The 21,118-nt window shown below is 41.2% G+C and overlaps 1 pseudogene; it reads left to right on the plus strand.

Moving 5' to 3' along the window:
• Positions 1 to 21,118, plus strand: part of LOC112073469 (uncharacterized) — a 55,786-nt pseudogene that overhangs the window by 16,659 nt on the left and 18,009 nt on the right.

A 21,118-nucleotide genomic window follows, 5' to 3' on the forward strand; every position in this document is an offset into this window, starting at 1 on the left:
CAGGACTGAATGAGAGAAAACAGACAGGCTGCAAGCGTCAATGGCGTCACAGCTCGTCAAATTAGAATGCACAGGACTGAATGAGAGAAAACAGACAGGCTGCAACGTCAAATGGCGTCACAGCTCGTCAAATTAGAATGCACAGGACTGAATGAGAGAAAACAGACAGGCCGCAAGCGTCAATGGCGTCACAGCTCGTCAAATTAGAATGCACAGGACTGAATGAGAGAAAACAGACAGGCTGCAAGCGTCAATGGCGTCACAGCTCGTCAAATTAGAATGCACAGGACTGAATGAGAGAAAACAGACAGGCTGCAAGCGTCAATGGCGTCACAGCTCGTCAAATTAGAATGCACAGGACTGAATGAGAGAAAACAGACAGGCTGCAAGCGTCAATGGCGTCACAGCTCGTCAAATTAGAATGCACAGGACTGAATGAGAGAAAACAGACAGGCTGCAAGCGTCAATGGCGTCACAGCTCGTCAAATTAGAATGCACAGGACTGAATGAGAGAAAACAGACAGGCTGCAAGCGTCAATGGCGTCACAGCTCGTCAAATTAGAATGCACAGGACTGAATGAGAGAAAACAGACAGGCTGCAAGCGTCAATGGCGTCACAGCTCGTCAAATTAGAATGCACAGGACTGAATGAGAGAAAACAGACAGGCTGCAAGCGTCAATGGCGTCACAGCTCGTCAAATTAGAATGCACAGGACTGAATGAGAGAAAACAGACAGGCTGCAAGCGTCAATGGCGTCACAGCTCGTCAAATTAGAATGCACAGGACTGAATGAGAGAAAACAGACAGGCTGCAAGCGTCAATGGCGTCACAGCTCGTCAAATTAGAATGCACAGGACTGAATGAGAGAAAACAGACAGGCTGCAAGCGTCAATGGCGTCACAGCTCGTCAAATTAGAATGCACAGGACTGAATGAGAGAAAACAGACAGGCTGCAAGCGTCAATGGCGTCACAGCTCGTCAAATTAGAATGCACAGGACTGAATGAGAGAAAACAGACAGGCTGCAAGCGTCAATGGCGTCACAGCTCGTCAAATTAGAATGCACAGGACTGAATGAGAGAAAACAGACAGGCTGCAAGCGTCAATGGCGTCACAGCTCGTCAAATTAGAATGCACAGGACTGAATGAGAGAAAACAGACAGGCTGCAAGCGTCAATGGCGTCACAGCTCGTCAAATTAGAATGCACAGGACTGAATGAGAGAAAACAGACAGGCTGCAAGCGTCAATGGCGTCACAGCTCGTCAAATTAGAATGCCAGGACTGAATGAGAGAAAACAGACAGGCTGCAAGCGTCAATGGCGTCACAGCTCGTCAAATTAGAATGCACAGGACTGAATGAGAGAAAACAGACAGGCTGCAAGCGTCAATGGCGTCACAGCTCGTCAAATTAGAATGCACAGGACTGAATGAGAGAAAACAGACAGGCTGCAAGCGTCAATGGCGTCACAGCTCGTCAAATTAGAATGCACAGGACTGAATGAGAGAAAACAGACAGGCTGCAAGCGTCAATGGCGTCACAGCTCGTCAAATTAGAATGCACAGGACTGAATGAGAGAAACAAGACAGGCTGCAAGCGTCAATGGCGTCACAGCTCGTCAAATTAGAATTCACAGGACTGAATGAGAGAAAACAGACAGGCGCAAGCGTCAATGGCGTCACAGCTCGTCAAATTAGAATGCACAGGACTGAATGAGAGAAAAACAGACAGGCTGCAAGCGTCAATGCGTCACAGCTCGTCAAATTAGAAAGCGAGTCTATTTTGACGTGTCCACCCAGAGCAATGCTGGTATAATAAGCAAGTCATTGCTTGGGTCATTGTAGAAAAGGCATGAGAGGAATTGTTATGATTTTCTCTATGCTAAGTAGACTAAAGACGTAGTTAAAATGTTTTGGGCTGTAAGCTAACGGTTTTCAGGGCTTCATCTTATAGCTAGAGGGCTCCTGATACTCCAGGAATGATTAGCATCATTTTAAAATTTTGTTGTCTCGTACTGTCTTTTTGCTAGCTAAGGCCTGTCTTTCTGCTAGTCTACTTGGTGTGTGAACTGCTGCTCACTATTAACTGGCAATTGTGACTGTTGTTTGTTTGGTAATCAGTGGCTGTATTGGAGGGGAGTGGTTTCTCTCTTCCTAGGCAATCAGAATCTAGGGAGTGGTTTCTCCTCTCGTAGGCAATCAGTAATTAGTGCAGGGAGTTGCTCTTCACTTTTGGAAGGCATTAGCAATTAGTATTAGTACTTCAGTCTCCCCTGTTTTCTCAGTGGCAGTTGTAAGTGGTGGTCCCGTCGCTGAAACAAAGACGGTTCTGGAGTTGTTGGAGGATGAAGAGAGAGGAAGGCTCCACTCTCTCACTTGAGTGTCCTACCTAGTTATTTTAATATCTAGCCTTGTCAACTACGTGTGTTTTCTAAACCAGTTCACTCTCATCCTTGTAGGTTTTAGAAGACGCTCCCCTCCCCTGGCTGCAACCCTTTTAATGTAGTGTACCCTGAGCACCCAACCCTTGTGGAATTCCTGCTCTCTGACAGTGTTTGACACTGCCGATCTGTGGTCAAGAATGCAGGGTTCATCTCAGCCTATGCTGCGCTTCAGTCCCTTGACTGTTTGGCCCTGACGTAGACCTGGACACCCCAGAAAACAATGCTACTCTAGCTGCTCGCTCTTCATCTGACTACGTTTTTTTATCTCATAGTCCGAGAGCATCTGGTCATCACGGTGGTGCACAGGTCTACTCATTTCTCTTAAGTGATTTTCTATTTCTCCCTCTCTCTCACTTGTCCATCTGCTCATTTGAATTCCATGCGTCACTGTCACTTGTCACTCAATTTAACATTGTCATCTATCGCCCACCAGGTGTCCTTCGAGCCTCAATGAGCTTGACACCTTGACAAGCAAATTCCTGGCAAGGCTGACTTGTCTTCTTGGGACTTCGACATCCGCCTTCGATGAATTTCTTCCAACTCTCTCTGTCCTCTCCTTGCCTCTTTGGACCTCACCCTTTTCCCAGGCAGGCAATACGCTACTAATCTCACTGCACCCCCTCCAGGGCTCTGATCACTATATACTATGTGTGTACATACATACACTACTGTTCAAAAGTTTGGGGTCACTTAGAAATGTCCTTTTTTTTTTTTTTGTCCATTAAATAACATTGATCAGAAATACAGTGAGACATTGTTAATGTGTAAATTTTTTGGGATAATCTACATAGCGAAAGAGCCCAGGGGCCCATTACCAGCAACCATCACTCCTGTGTTCCAATGGCACGTTGTGTTAGCTAATCCAAGTTCATCATTTTAGAAGGCTAATTGATCATTAGAAAACCCTTTTGCAATTATGTTGTCCTGATTTAAAAATAAATAAAACTGGCCTTCTTTAGACTAGTTGAGTATCTGGAGCATCAGCATTTGTGGGTTCGATTACAGGCTCAAAATGGCTAGAAACAAAGTACTTTCTTCTGAAACTCGTCAGTCTATTCTTGTTCTGAGAAATGAAGGCTATTATAATTCTATTATATATAACAACTCTCCTTGTGTTCGTGAGCTAACGTAACAACTGTTTAGCGTAGACCGGTACTGTGGCTCCCTTTAGGACATATGAGGTGAGTCCAAAAAGGAACGCACAACAATCATTCACAAGGGTTACATAGCAAACGTAACAAATACAACTGTTTTATTAGGGATTCTCATTACACTGCGTAGCGTATATCGACTTAATTGTATGTGAATTGATGCCGTCTCTGTGTAGCACCTGTATTTTTCCAAGTAGAGTTGAGGTACTGTAGTATGGGTAGTTCCAGCACCTTGTATGCTGGTTCTATTATACATTGTACATGGCTACAGTATGATATTTCAGCAGGGTTTTATGTTWATATTATAAATAATAGTAGGGATTGTTCTCGTTCCCATCATTGCATGGAAACATTTTATGACACTTTTTTTTTGTGTGAAATAATCTCTCACTTAAATTTCAGCACAGAAAAGATTGCGATTTTGTATTTCGTTCCACATCTGAAGAATTAGTTGTTTTGTATTCATGCAACCGTGGTTATAGCTTAAAGGGTTCAGCTGAAATAATCTGCAATGGGTACGGCTGGAGCACACAACCCTCTCAGTGTAGAGCTAAGTGACCCCCCCCCCCCGTCATCATATGATTCTCCCTGGCACTTATGCATTTAAGGTGGGCTTCACACTCAAACCATGATATTATTAACCATACCAAAAGCCCAAGCATATGGTTTAAGATTGAGAATATGAAGAATTCCATGCAAACTAATGCATGATGGGTAGTCTCTGAACAACAAGACCATGCCTCTGCACCAGAATCACTTCGTTTCAATCAGAAGGTCGAGTTGAAGTGAGACAGAATACCAGTAGTGAGAGGAAATCAGTCTTCCATACAATCCCAAAATATTCCGTGTTGGAATCATGGATAATGCCCACATAGTTCCATCTGTGTCACCCTGCATGAACATCAGTATAATATAGCACTGTGTACTCTTGCCTTGGTTCTTAACTGCCCCCCAGTGGTATACTCTTAGAACTACACCATTGTGGGAGAAAAGTGTTCGAGTACAGTCACTTTGTGGGACCCTGCATGATTATTTGCATTAGGAAATACACATTGAATACACATTGTATTTCCTGTTTACTTTCAGTCAACACCAGATGAGATGAGAAGCAAGAGATCCTCCATTAACAACAAATCTTTTTTTTGTTTGTTCTGTGTTTGTTGTACAATTTGAACTATATAATTGTCCCACTCCTATATTCGTGTATTTCATTTCAATGTATTGACATAAAGTAAAACCAAGATATGTAAAACGTTGGTGGATCGTTATTCAAAATGACCTAGCTGTAATTGCTGTCAAACGTGCGTCACTAGACAGTAAAAGATGGTTCCGCTTCTATGCAAGCGCTGTTCTTGGTACTGCCCAAAGAAGATATGCAGTAGGGCTTGTGTGTGTGTGTGTGTGTGTGTGTGTGTNGTCAAATTAGAATGCACAGGACTGAATGAGAGAAAACAGACAGGCTGCAAGCGTCAATGGCGTCACAGCTCGTCAAATTAGAAAGCGAGTCTTTTTTTGATGTGTCCACCAAGAGCAATGCTGGTATAATAAGCAAGTCATTGCTTGGGTCATTTGTAGAAAAGGKATGAGAGGAATTGTTATGATTTTCTCTATGCTAAGTAGACTAAAGACGTAGTTTAAAATGTTTTGGGCTGTAAGCTAACGGTTTTCAGGGCTTCATCTTATAGCTAGAGGGCTCCTGATATCTCCAGGAATGATTAGCATCATTTTAAACTTTTGTTGTCTCGTACTGTCTTTTTGCTAGCTAAGGCCTGTCTTTCTGCTAGTCTACTTGGTGTGTGAACTGCTGYCTCACTATTAACTGGCAATTTGTGACTGTTGTTGTTTTGGTAATCAGTGGCTGTATTGGAGGGGGAGTGGTTTCTCCTCTCCTAGGCAATCAGRAATCTAGGGGAGTGGTTTCTCCTCTCGTAGGCAATCAGTAATTAGTGCAGGGAGGTGTGCTCTTCACTTTTGGAAGGCAATTAGCAATTAGTATTAGTACTTCAGTCTCCCCTGTTTTCTCAGTGGCAGTTGTAAGTGGTGGTCCCGTCGCTGAAACAAAGACGGTTCTGTGGAGTTGTTGGAGGATGAAGAGAGAGGAAGGCTCCACTCTCTCACTTGAGTGTCCTACCTAGTTATTTTAATATCTAGCCTTGTCAACTACGTGTGTTTTCTAAACCAGTTCACTCTCATCCTTGTAGGTTTTAGAAGACGCTCCCCTCCCCTTGGCTGCAACCCTTTTAATGTAGTGTACCCTGAGCACCCAACCCTTGTGGAATTCCTGCTCTCTGACAGTGTTTGACACTGCCGATCTGTGGTCAAGAATGCAGYGTTCATCTCAGCCTATGCTGCGCTTCAGTCCCTTGACTGTTTGGCCCTGACGTAGACCTGGATCACCCCAGAAAACAATGCTACTCTAGCTGCTCGCTCTTCATCTGACTACGTTTTTTTATCTCATAGTCCGAGAGCATCTGGTCATCACGGTGGTGGCACAGGTCTACTCATTTCTCTTAAGTGATTTTCTATTTTCTCCCTCTCTCTCACTTGTCCATCTGCTCATTTGAATTCCATGCTGTCACTGTCACTTGTTCACTCAAGTTTAACATTGTCATCTATCGCCCACCAGGTGTCCTTCGAGTTCCTCAATGAGCTTGACACCTTGACAAGCAAATTTCCTGGCAATGGCTGACTTGTCTTCTTGGGGACTTCGACATCCGCCTTCGATGAATTTCTTTCCAACTCTCTCTGTCCTCTCCTTGCCTCTTTGGACCTCACCCTTTTCCCAGGCAGGCAATACGCTACTAATCTCACTGCAACCCCCCTCCAGGGCTCTGATCACTATATACTATGTGTGTACATACATACACTACTGTTCAAAAGTTTGGGGTCACTTAGAAATGTGCCTTTTTTTTTTTGTCCATTAAAATAACATTGATCAGAAATACAGTGTAGACATGTTTAGTTGTAAATTCTTTTTGGGATAATCTACAAGGCGACTGGGCCCATTACCAGCAACCATCACTCCTGTGTTCCAATGGCACGTTGTGTTAGCTAATCCAAGTTCATCATTTTAGAAGGCTAATTGATCATTAGAAAACCCTTTTGCAATTATGTTGTCCTGATTTAAAAATAAATAAAACTGGCCTTCTTTAGACTAGTTGAGTATCTGGAGCATCAGCATTTGTGGGTTCGATTACAGGCTCAAATGGCTAGAAACAAAGTACTTTCTTCTGAAACTCGTCAGTCTATTCTTGTTCTGAGAAATGAAGGCTATTATAATTCTATTATATATAACAACTCTCCTTGTTTCGTGAGCTAACGTAACAACTGTTTAGCGTAGACCGGTACTGTGGCTCCCTTTAGGACATATGAGGTGAGTCCAAAAAGGAACGCACAACAATCATTCACAAGGGTTACATAGCAAACGTAACAAATACAACTGTTATTAGGGATTCTCATTACACTGCGTAGCGTATATCGACTTAATTGTATGTGAATTGATGCCGTCTCTGTGTAGCACCTGTATTTTTCCAAGTAGAGTTGAGGTACTGTAGTATGGGTAGTTCCAGCACCTTGTATGCTGGTTCTATTATACATTGTACATGGCTACAGTATGATATTTCAGCAGGGTTTTATGTTTATTATAATAGTAGGGATTGTTCTCGTTCCCATCATTGCATGGAAACATTTTATGACACTTTTTTTTGTGTGAAATAATCTCTCACTTAAATTTCAGCACAGAAAAGATTGCGATTTTGTATTTCGTTCCACATCTGAAGAATTAGTTGTTTTGTATTCATGCAACCGTGGTTATAGCTTAAAGGGTTCAGCTGAAATAATCTGCAATGGTACGGCTGGAGCACACAACCCTCTCAGTGTAGAGCTAAGTGACCCCCCCCCCGTCATCATATGATCTCCCTGGCACTTATGCATTTAAGGTGGGCTTCACATCAAACCTGATATTATTAACCATACCAAAAGCCCAAGCATATGGTTAAGATTGAGAATATGAAGAATTCCATGCAAACTAATGCATGATGGGTAGTCTCTGAACAACAAGACCATGCCTCTGCACCAGAATCACTTCGTTTCAATCAGAAGGTCGAGTTGAAGTGAGACAGAATACCAGTAGTGAGAGGAAATCAGTCTTCCATACAATCCCAAAATATTCCGTGTTGGAATCATGGATAATGCCCACATAGTTCCATCTGTGTCACCCTGCATGAACATCAGTATAAATATAGCACTGTGTACTCTTGCCTTGGTTCTTAACTGCCCCCAGTGGTATACTCTTAGAACTACACCATTGTGGGAGAAAAGTGTTCGAGTACAGTCACTTTGTGGGACCCTGCATGATTATTTGCATTAGGAAATACACATTGAATACACATTGTATTTCCTGTTTACTTTCAGTCAACACCAGATGAGATGAGAAGCAAGAGATCCTCCATTAACAACAAATCTTTTTTTTGTTTGTTCTGTGTTGTTGTACAATTTGAACTATATAATTGTCCCACTCCTATATTCGTGTATTTCATTTCAATGTATTGACATAAAGTAAAACCAAGATATGTAAAACGTTGGTGGATGCTTATTCAAAATGACCTAGCTGTAATTGCTGTCAAACGTGCGTCACTAGACAGTAAAAGATGGTTCCGCTTCTATGCAAGCGCTGTTCTTGGTACTGCCCAAAGAAGATATGCAGTAGGGCTTGTGTGTGTGTGTGTGTGTGTGTGTGTGTGTGTTGTGTGTGTGTGTGTGTGTGTGTGTGTGTGTGTGTGTGTGTGTGTGTGTGTGTGTGTGTGTGTGTGTGGTGTTGAGTGTGAGGAGTGAGTGAGAGAGAGAGAGAAGAATATGACATTTGTAATGTCTTTATTGTTTTGAAACTTCTGTATGTGTAATGTTTACTGTAATTTTTATTGTTTATTTCACTTTTGTATATTATCTACCTCACTTGCTTTGGCAATGTTAACACATGTTTCCCATGCAATAAAGCCCCTGAATTGAGAGAGAGAGAGAGAGAGAGAGAGAGAGAGAGAGAGAGAGAGAGAGAGAGAAATGTACAGTAGTAATGAGTCTTCTACCATTGGATCAAGTTCCCCATAATGTTTACGACTTGGACTGATATGCTGTTTAAGCCACGGACGATTTACAACCCTGTAAAACTAGCTTGGTCTCAGATTTCCACGTAACCAGGGCAGTTTGTCCAGTTATATTGAGCTTGCTTTGGGACATTCAGTGCCTGGGTAGACATTCCAATCCCCAACAAGCAAGATGTTACTGGCATACAGCAGGAAAATTATCTTTGAATCAAAATTCTTCCTCTGACACTTTGTATGCCTCATTTTACTTAAGTACGTGCATTATTTTGGCAGTTACTGGTGTATAATTTCGAACAAATACAAAGTCTTTATTGCTTGGTGGAGAGAGAAGGATCAAGTGTACCGTGACATCATAGATATGTAGAGATGGGTGACACAGCTGGTGTCTTCCAGCAAAGTTAAGTGGGACACACCACAAGTTACACCCTGTAACGTGGTACAATTCTAATTTAGCTTTGAACGTTGAACAAACTTTTAGTGTTTAATTAATAACAAACAATAATCAAGTAAGTTTTCAGTGTGAGTCAAATGATTGGCTACAAGCGATGATATTAATGTATTTGTTTGTTAAATATATTTCTCTGAGGTGGTGGTACAGCTGAAGTTTACATACACTTAGGTTGGAGTCATTAAAACTTGTTATTCAACCACTCCACAAATMTCTTGTAAACAAACTATAGTTTTGGAAAGTCGGTTAGAACATCTACTTTGTGCAGGACACAAGTAATTTTCCCAACAATTGTTTACAGACAGATTATTTTACTTATAATTCACTGTATCAAAATTCCAGTGGGTCAGAAGTTTACATACACTAAGTTGACTGTGCCTTTAAACAGCTTGGAAAATTCCAGAAAATGATGTCATGGCTTTAGAAGCTTCTGATAGGCTAATTGACATGATTTGAGGCAATTGGAGGTGTACCTGTGGATYTATTTCAAGGCCTACCTTCAAACTCAGTGCCTCTTTGCTTGACATCATGGGAAAATCAAAAGAAATCAGCCAATACTTCAGAAAAAAAAATGGTAGACCTCCACAAGTCTGGTTCATCCTTGGGAGCAATTTCCAAACACCTGAAGGTACCACATTCATCTGTACAAACAATAGTACGCAAGTATAAACACCATGGGACCACGCAGCCGTCATACCGCTCAGGAAGGAGACGCATTCTGTCTCCTAGAGATGAACGTACTTTGGTGGGAAAAGTGCAAATCAATCCCAGAACAACAACAAAGGACCTTGTGAAGATGCTGGAGGAAACAGGTACAAAAGTATCTATATCCACACTAAAACAAGTCCTATATGGACATAACCTGAAAGGCCAGCTCAGCAAGGAAGAAGCCACTGCTCCAAAACCGCCATAAAAAAGCCAGACTACAGTTTGCACATGGGGACAAAATCGTACTTTTTGGAGAAATGTCCTCTGGTCTGATGAAACAAAAATAGAAATGTTGGCAATAATGACCATCGTTATGTTTGGAGGAAAAGGGGGAGGTTTGCAAGCCGAAGAACACCATCCCAACTGTGAAGCACGGGGGTGGCAGCATCATGTTGTGGGGTGCTTTGCTGCAGGAGGACTGGTGCACTTCAAAATAGATGGCATCATGAGGGAGGAAAATGATGTGGACATATTGAAGCAACATCTCAAGACATCAGTCAGGAAGGTAAAGCTTGTCGCAAATGGGTCTTCCAAATGGACAATGACCCCAAGCATACTTCCAAAGTTGTGGCAAAATGGCTTAAGGACAAAAACCAAAGTCAAGGTATTGGAGTGGCCATCACAAAGCCCTGACCTCAATTCTATGGAAAATTTGTGGGCAGAACTGAAAAAGCATGTGCGAGCAAACGTGGCCTACAAACCTGACTCAGTTACACCAGCTCTGTCAGGAGGAATSGGCCAAAATTCACCCAACTTATTGTGGGAAGCTTGTGGAAGGCTACCCGAAACGTTTGATCCAAGTTAAACAATTGAAAGGCAAAGCTACCAAATACTAATTGAGTGTATGTAAACTTCTGACCCACTGGGAATGTGATGAAATAAATAAAAGCTGAAATAAATCATCCTCTCTACTATTATTCTGAGATTTAACATTCTTAAAATAAAGTGGTGATCCTAACTGACCTAAGACAGGGAATTTTMACTAGGGTTAAATGTCAGGAATTGTGAAAAACTGAGTTTAAATGTATTTGGCTACGAGGTATGTAAACTTCTGACTTCAACTGTATATAAAGGATTTTTTTAAATTCAATATTGTCAAGGCATTGGAGTTTTCATGGGTGTTATTGCTTTGGTTAAACAGATCCCAAAAAATACTTTCTAAAAATAATGAAAAATAAAATATTTGTAATTTAACAGTTTGAATGATAATACAATAACCTGCTGCAACACAACAATAATAAACTAGCACCTCACTATAAACGAGCACCACAATACAAACGAGCTAGAAAAGAGAACCAAACTGGAAACTAGCTAGAAAATAGCACCACTCTAGAAACTAGCACCACAAACTAGAAAGTAGCTGGAAACTAGCACCTCACCAGAAACTAGCACTGCACTGGAAACTAGCTAGAAACTAGCACCACACTAGCAACTAGCACCACACTAGAAACTAGCACCACACTGGAATCTAGCTAGAAAATAGCACAACACAAAAAAWTAGCACCACAAAGGAAACTAGCACCACACTAGAAACTAGATAGAAACTAGCACTTCACTAGAAACTAGCACCACACAATAGAAACTAGCTAGAAACTAGCACCACACTAGATACTAGCACCCCACACTAGAAACTAGCTAGAAACTAGCACAACGCTTGAAACTTGTACCTCACTGGAAACCAGCTAGAAACTAGCACCACAGGAGAAAATATCACCACACTAGAAACTAGCACCACACTAGAAAATAGCACCTAGAATCTAGCTAGTAAATAGCACAACACTAGAAATTAGCACCACAAAGGAAACTAGCTAGAAACTAGCACCACACTAGAAACTAGCACCACAAACTAGAAACTAGCTAGAAACTAGCACTACGCTTGAAACTAGCTAGAAACTAGCACCACACTGGAAAACTACTAAAAACTAGCACCAAACTGAAACTAGACAACCCACTAGAAAAACTAGCAATCACACTAGAAACTAGCTAGAAAATAACACACACCACTAGAAACTAGCACCACACTGGAAACTAGCTAGAAAATAGCACCACACAAAAAACTAGCACCACAATAGAAACTAGCACCACACTAGAAACTAGCACCAGACTAGAAACTAGCACGACATTGGAAACTAGCAGAAACTAGCACCACACTAGAAACTAGCACCACACTAGAAAATAGCACCAAACTAGAAACTAGCACACACTGGAAACTAGCTAGAAACTAGCACCACACTGGAAACTAACACCACACTAGAAACTAGACCCACACTAGAAAATAGCACCAAACTAGAAACTAGCACCACACTGAAACTAGCTAAAAACTAGCACCACACTAGAAACTAGCACCACACTAGAAACTAGCGCCCACTAGAAACTAGCACCACACTGGAAACTAGCACCACACTAGAAACTAGCTAGAACTAGCAGCACACTGGAAACTACACCACACTAGATACTAGCACCACACTAGAAACTTAGCACCACACTAGAAACTGGCACAACACTGGAAACTAGCATCACTGGAAACTAGCTAAAAATAGCACCACACTATAAACTAGCACCACACTATAAAATAGCACCACACTATAAACTAGCACCACACTATAAACTAGCACCACAATAGAAACTAGCACCACACTGGTAATTAGCTAGAAACTAGCACCACAACTAGAAACTAGCACCACACTGGAAGCTAGCACCACACTATAAACTACCACCACATCTAAGAAAGCTAGCTAGAAATTAGCAACCAAACTAGAAACTAGCACCACACTAGAAACTACCACTACACTAGAAGCTAGCACCACACTAGAAGCTAGCACCACACTAGAAACTGGCACAACACTAGAAACTAGCTAGAAATTAGCACCAAACTAGAAACTAGCACCACACTAGAAACTACCACCACACTAGAAACTACCACTACACTACAAACTACAACACTACACTACAAACTACCACCACACTGGAAAATAGCACCACACTGGAAAATAGCACCACACTGGAAACTAGCACCACACTAAAACTAGCACCACACTAGAAACTAGCACCACACTAGAAACTACACTACACTAGAAACTACCACTACACTACAAACTACCACCACACTGGAAAATAGCACCACACTGGAAAATAGCACCACACTGGAAACTAGGACCACACTAGAAACTAGCACCACACTAGAACTAGCACCACACTAGAAAACTACACCACACTAGAAACTACCACTACACTAAACTACCACCACACTAGAAACTACCACTACACTAGAAACTACCACCACACTAGAAACTACCACCACACTGGAAAATAGCACTACACTAGAAACTACCACCACACTAGAAACTACCACTACACTAGAAACTACCACCACACTAGAAACTACCACCTCACTAGAAACTAGCACCACACTAATAGCACCAACACTAGAAACTAGCTAGAACTTAGCACCAAACTAGAAACTAGCACCACACAGAAACTAGCTAGAAACTAGCACCACACTAGAAACTAGCACCTCACTAGAAACTAGCACCACACTGGAAACTAGCACTACACTAGAAACTAGCACCACACTGGAAACTAGCACCACACTGGAAACTAGCACCACACTAAAACTAGCACCTCACTAGAAACTAGCACCACACTAGGAAACTAGCACACTCACTAGAAACTAGCACCACACTGGAAACTAGCACCACACTAGAATCTAGCACACACTAGAAACTAGCACCACACTGGAAACTAGCACCACACTGGAAACTAGCTAGAAACTAGCACCACACTAGAAACTAGCACCTCACTAGAAAATAGCAACACACTATAAACTAGCGCATTAGAAACTAGCTAGAAACTAGCACCATACTGGAAACTAGCTAGAAAATAGCACCATACTAGAAACTAGCACCAAACTGGAAAATAGCTAGAAACTAGCAACACACTAGAAAAACTGCACCACACTAGAAACTAGCACCTCACTAGAAACTAGCACCTCACTAGAAACTAGCACCACACTATAAACTAGCACCACACTAGAACCTAGCACATTAGAAATTAGCTGAAAACTAGCACCCCACTGGAAACTAGCTAGAAAATATTACCATACTAGAAACTAGCACCACACTAGAACTAGCACCACACTAGAAAATCGCACCACACTAGAAACTAGCACCCCACTGGAAACTAGCTAGAAAATAGCACCACACTAGAAAATAGAAACACACTAGAAACTAGCACATACGGAACTACATGAATCGACAACTAGAAATAGCACACTGGAAACTAGATAGAAATAGCACCACACTAGAAAATAGCACCACACTAGGAACTAGCACCATACTGGAAACTAGATAGAAAATAGCACAATACAAAAACTAGCACCACAATAGAAAATATCACCACACTATAAACTAGCACAACACTATAAACTAGCGCATTAGAAACTAGCTAGAAACTAGCACCATACTAGAAAATAGCTAGAAAATAGCATCACACTTAGAAACTAGCACCATACTAGAAAATAGCTAGAAAATAGCATCACACTAGAAACTAGCACCACACTAGAAACTAGCACCACAACTGGAAACTAGACTAGAACACACTAGCACCACACTAGAAAAAACTAGCACCACACTGGAAACTAGCACCACACTGGAAACTAGCAGAAACTACCACTACACTAGAAAACCTAGCACCACACTAGAAACTAGCACCACACTAGAATCTAGCACCACACTGGAAACTAGCACCACACTAGAAACTAGCACCACACTAGAAACTAGCACCACACTGGAAACTAGCACCACACTGGAAACTAGCTAGAAACTACCACTACACTAGAAACGAGCACCACACTGGAAAATAGCTAGAAAATCGCACCACACTGGAAACTAGCACCACACTGGAAACTAGCTAGAAACTAGCACCACACACTAGAAACTAGCACTATACAGGAAACTAGCTCCAAACAGGAAACTAGCACCACACTGGACACTAGCTAGAATCTAGCACCATACTGGAAACTAGCTAGAAACTAGCACCACACTAGAAACTAGCACCATACTTGAAACTAGCTAGAAAATAGCACCACACAGGAAACTAGCACCACACCAGAACAGAGGTTTGAAAACCATTCTATAAGATAATGTTAATGTTTATGTAGATGTTAAAGCCTTGTAATGTAACACTTGAATGTTCATGACTTTTAATGAATGTTGTCATCAAGTACAATGTGATATACCTTTTAATCATGTCATGCTACTTATTAATCTCTTCCCATGCTCTACAGTAAGTACCTATCATGTTAAAACCATTTCCATAGGTTTTTGGACACTTGTTTGTGAATGAGCATTAGTAATAAGCTCTATTTCTGTTTTAAATAGCATCCATTTTTATGAGCCTCACCAAGACACACCTTATGTTATGCATGGCCTTGTCACATAATCACATCCTAGTCTGGGTTTAGAGGCCACTATGGCAACCACTCTGTTATGAAAGCTATTGCAAGATACATTATGAAATATCGTGGGCTGTCACACCACACAATAGTTTGTTAGGTCACTTCGCTCTACTGAACATTATAAATGTATTTATTTTCTTATCCTGTGTCTTTTTTTCCTATTAATGTATTACATTCTTTCAGCATCGTCAGAGAAACCGGCTTCCCTCTTCGGGACACGCCAAAACCCATGCATCCCTTCCTAAATGCTGTGAGGACTATTAATAAAGTTTGCTTTTGTATGGTTTTAAAGATTCGAAGATTGTGATTTTAACCTGAGACTTGCCCCAGCATACAGAGAAAATGTTAATTTATAAAACATGACATGACATAAAATAAATTGCAACAGAGGTCTGTTTGGATAAAGTAATCCTTCTAACCCCCCCCCCCTCCCCCTTAAAAGAGTTAGATGCACTATTGTAAAGTGGTTGTTCCACTGGATATCATAAGGTGAATGCACCAATTTGTAAGTCGCTCTGGATAAGAGCGTCTGCTAAATGACTTAAATGTAAATGTAAATGTTTGGGTGACGTGAGCCATGGGTTATAAAATCCTCCTACCTTACAGCCTAAGAGTTTAAAAAATATAAAACCTTTATCTAACCAGATAGGCCAGTTGAGAACAAGTTCTCATTTACAACTGCGACCTGGCCAAGATAAAACTGTCACGTTCCTGACTTTATTTCCTTTGTTTAGTCTTTGTTTAGTTGGTCAGGACGTGAGCTGGGTGGGTGTAGTCTATGTTATGTGTCTCATTGGTTTAGGTGTGTCTGATTTGCCTGATATGGTTCTCAATCAGAGGCAGGTGTTTTACGTTGTCTCTGATTGGGAACCATATTTAGGTAGGCTGTGTTCACTGTTTGTTTGTGGSTGATTGTTCCTATTCGTTGCGTTCTTTGTTTTATAGGTTCACATGTTCAGGACTGTAGCGTCGTTGGTTTCATTTTGTTTATTGTTTTTGTTCGTGTTTAATAAGTGTTCGAATAAATATGGATACATACCACGCTGCGWTTTGGTCCGATCCTTGCTCRTCCTCAGACGAGAAGGATTACGACGTTCGTTACAAAAACAAAGCAGTGTGACAAAAACAACACAAAGTTACACATAAACGAACGTACAGTCAATAACACAATATAAAAATATCTATGTACAATGTGTGCAAATGTAGAAGATTAGGGAGGTAAGGCAATAAATAGACCACAGAGGCAAAATAATTACAATTTAGCATTAACACTGGAGTGATAGATGTGCAGATGTTAATAAGAAAGAAAAACACAGGATAAGAAAATAAATACAGCCTAAGAGTTAAGCACTGATTTATTCACCTGTGCCTTATCCCCCTTATTTAAAAAAATAAAAAATATATTTAACCTTTATTTAACTAGGCAAGTCAGTTTAAGAACAAATTCTTATTTACAATGACACTTATAACTCAGACACATGCAGTATTTCAATCAATCAATCATTTGTAAAGCTTATACTGTATGTCTAGACTTACTTAATGTACGTTTTTTATGCTATGATGTATATTGTTTTGTTTTGATCTCTCAGCATTTATAAAACATCTTCACTTCATTTAGAGCAGTTGGTTACGTCATGAAAACGACCTGAGGCTACGTGGTCCTTTGCCTTTTAGTAACATACACATTTGAAGCGATCATAAAAGTGACGTTTGACATTTTTACAATGCTAATACCTTAACATACAGGTGTTTAGGGTTGTGATTGGTTAATGTTGGAGGAGAATCCCCCCCCCCCCTATTTTTTTGTCTTCTGTTCTTTTAAAACAGAAACATTGTGATTGTTTGAAATGTAAAGGGGGAAATATGAGACCAGTTTGGGCAGAACTGTTACCCTTAGACAAATATTATGTACTGTAAAGATTGATGCAGAAAACACGCAAAAAAGGGAGTGGCTCACAATTTTTAAGGGATCAAGAAGTGAAACCAAACAGTAATTATAGACTAGTTGACAGTTGGTTGAACCATCAAATACAATGTTCTCAATTGTATTCCCCTAAAATGTAATCTTATTAAGTGTTTGACAGAGTTTGTACAGGATAGTATTTAATTATAATGCTGCTTAATGAAACTGTCCGTCGTGATCTTGGTTGAGCCCATGCAACAGTGGGATAAACCACAGCTCCCCAGCACTTTTGATTTGGATTAATAAAAAAAAATTGACACAAAAAGGATGAAAAGAGGGACAACTGCCTTACCTCATGATTCTTCAACTCGTGCACAATTAGTAGCCTTCCAATCAAAGTTCTGCAGGCGTTGTGTGTGTGTGTGTGTGTGTGTGTGTGTGCGTGCGTGTGTGTGCGTGAGTGTAAGTGTGAGTGTCTTGACCAGTTAGATTCACGTAAATCCATAAGATAAATAGAGGACTCTAATGCCGTGGACCACGCTATTGAGGACTTTCACCATTTTGAAGTAGTCAACCAGGTCTACTATTTGAGAAGGTCCAGTCACACACATTTCCGAGATGGCAAATGTCAAAGGTCAAAGGTCCTGATGGATATAGTCATTAATGGGCTTAGTAACAAACCCACCCCTCGTAACCCATATGGAACCCCGTATTGACCCCGTTCTGTGTCCAGATCCGGTCCGCGGTCCGCCTGTTGAGTATATGGTCATCAGGAGGGATCAGCCAATGAATTATAATGGAAGGTAATCTCCATAACTGCAGGTGACAGTCAATCTCCAACATTGTCTTTATACCTGGTGGCAGGTCTATTCCAGGTGGCACTGGTCTCTACACAGACACTCACACATACTTACACATACTTACACATACTTACACATACACACACCGTGTAAACATTTGTGATGCTACATTTAATACAAGCACATTCTGCTACTGCTCCACATACCCTGCTGCTACTGCTACATATACCCTGCTGCTACTGCTGCATATACCCTGCTGCTACATATACCCTGCTGCTACTGCTGCAAATATACCCTACTGCTACTGACTGCCATATACCCCTGCTGCTACTTGCTGCATATACCCTGCTGCTGCATATTACCCTACTGCTACTGCTGCATATACCTACTGCTACTGCTGCATATACCCTGCTGCTACATATACCCGTACTGCTTACTGCTGCATATACCCAGCTGCACATATACCTGCCTGCTACTGCCTGCATATACCCTACTGCTACTGCTGCATATACCCTGCTGCTACTGCTACATATACCCTGCTGCTACTGCTGCATATACCTTACTGCTACTGCTACATATACCCTGCTGCTACTGCTCCATATACCCTGCTGCTACTGCTGCATATACCCTGCTGCTACTGCTGCATATACCCTACTGCTACTGCTACATATACCCTGCTGCTACTGCTACATATACCCTGCTGCTACTGCTGCATATACCTTACTGCTACTGCTAAATATACCCTGCTGCTACTGCTCCATATACCCTGCTGCTACTGCTGCATATACCCTGCTGCTACTGGTGCATATACCCTATTGCTTCTGCTACATATACCCTGCTGCTACTGCTACATATACCCTGCTGCTACTGCTACATATACCCTGCTGCTACTGCTGCATATACCCTACTGCTACATATACCCTGCTGCTACATATACCCTGCTGCTACTGCTGCATATACCCTACAGCTACATATACCCTGCTGCTACTGCTGCATATACCCTGCTGCTACTGCAGGAGGGCGGGTTTAAGGTCATTAAATATTGTATGGATGAAGGGCGGGTGTGTGGCGGGCCGGTTGAATAAAGAGAAATGCATTTTTTAAAATGTGTAATTCATATCTATAGGCTACATTTAGGTGTTTTTTCATTATTTTTTTATCTGGCATTAGTGCATAAGCCTAAGCTTTAGGGCCAAAAACACACAATTTTTGTTTTTTTCAAAACATTAGGGTACTGTGTTATCACGGGATCCAGCACAAGAGAATCAGAGATACAAATATGGTGCAAAATTAAGGTTTTATTTGCAGTCCAGTGAAAATAGCGCAGGTGAATATGACCAAAAATGGCTCAGAATTTATCCAGAAATTACGTTCTCGTATTGCAGTCAACACAGGAGACAAAATGTCAATAGAGAACAATAGCACATAGTAGCAACCAAACGGCTACGAAAGGCAAAACGTTTAAAGCCTATAACAGGCCAAGAACACAGTTCATTTAGAGAACTTAACAACACATGTTACTTTCACAGCAGTCCTCCCGATAATGGTAAAGAACGGGCCTATATACAGACAATACCAAATTTACCCACACTACCCACAATACCCCAGCGCACCCAATTGGAGAGAAACCATAACATTGCACACTTTTTTGGTTTTTGTACATTTTTAACCCATTTTTCTCCCCAATTGGTAGTTACAGTCTTGTCCTATCGCTGCAACTCCCATACGGACTCTTAAAAAAACAAAATTACATAAGTCCTTGAGCCTGTTACCTTTAATAGCACAAACAAATTCTGTACTAATACGTTTAATTTAAACGGCATGTAATGAATTTGATAGAAACGGAATTGTTGGTAGACTACTTGGTGTGTATGGGGAAAGGAGACCGCAGTAGGGAGCTCACATCATCACATAGGTACTGTTCAATAGGTCCCTACATATTGACCACTACATATTTCTACGTGGGAATCACATGTCGCGGACCAGACTTGAAGCACATCTACAAAAAGCAGAGTGCACTCTTCACTTTCCTCCGATATTTATTTAGCAAACTAGTAAAGAAGTCATCCCGACAGACAGAAGCAAAAAGTATTTACAGAAATGTTGTAGCACCCTACACCTAAACATTAGTGTCACACCCTGACCATAGAGAGCTCTTTATTCTCTATGTTGGTTGGGGCGTGACAATGACTAGGGTGGGTTATCAAGGTGTTTAATGATCTATGTTGGCCTGGTATGGTTCCCAATCAGAGGCAGCTGTTTATCGTTGTCTCTGATTGGGGATCATAGTTAGGCAGCCATTACCCCATTGTGCTTTGTGGGATCTTGACTGTTAGCCCTATTTTGTTGTTTTGTTTTGCTGTGAGTTTCACCTAGTAATAAAAAGATGTGGAACCCAGATCACGCTGCTCTTTGGTCCACTCATTATGACGAGCATGACAATTAGGGAAATGGGAAAAGGAAAGGGGGATACCTAGTCAGTTGTACAACTGAATGCCTTCAACTGAAATGTGTCTTCCGCATTTAACCCAACCCCTCTGAATCAGAGAGGTGCCGGGGGCTGCCTTAATCGACATCCACGTCTTCGATTAGCAATCTGATATGCTGTATATGGGATGCAAATGAGACAATTTTTTCAGTCTGATCAACTGTAGTCTACTGATGTGCCCTGTCTCATCTGGCCAGGGGAAAGGAAGTGGTAACATTATGTATTTATAACTTAAGCCAATGTATTTGTGTTAAAATAAATTATATTTGGTTTATATTCAAACTTCGGTTGGCTAAACTACTTAGGCCTTTTCAATCCAAAATTATTGACTTGAATGAATCAGTCAACAAATAGTGTTTTTAACTACAGATGCATAGGCCTACACAATGCAATCCTGCATAAAGCAAGCTCAGCCATGTTAGTTATATTGTCTAATCGCACTTGTCTCTGTGTCTGTGTAATGGAACCCCCCCCCCCTGTTAGTCTAGTTTTAAAATAAAATTAATATGAACAAGTGCAAGATTCATGCATTTTGACAGGGCCCAGATGTTTTTCCAGGAGTTATTTTTTATAGTATGTGACCTTGAATGAAAAACTCTGGTCCGACCATCATAGCCCATA

The sequence above is a fragment of the Salvelinus sp. IW2-2015 genome, unplaced genomic scaffold (genome assembly GCF_002910315.2).
Source record: "Salvelinus sp. IW2-2015 unplaced genomic scaffold, ASM291031v2 Un_scaffold2272, whole genome shotgun sequence".
Lineage (NCBI taxonomy): Eukaryota > Metazoa > Chordata > Actinopteri > Salmoniformes > Salmonidae > Salvelinus > Salvelinus sp. IW2-2015.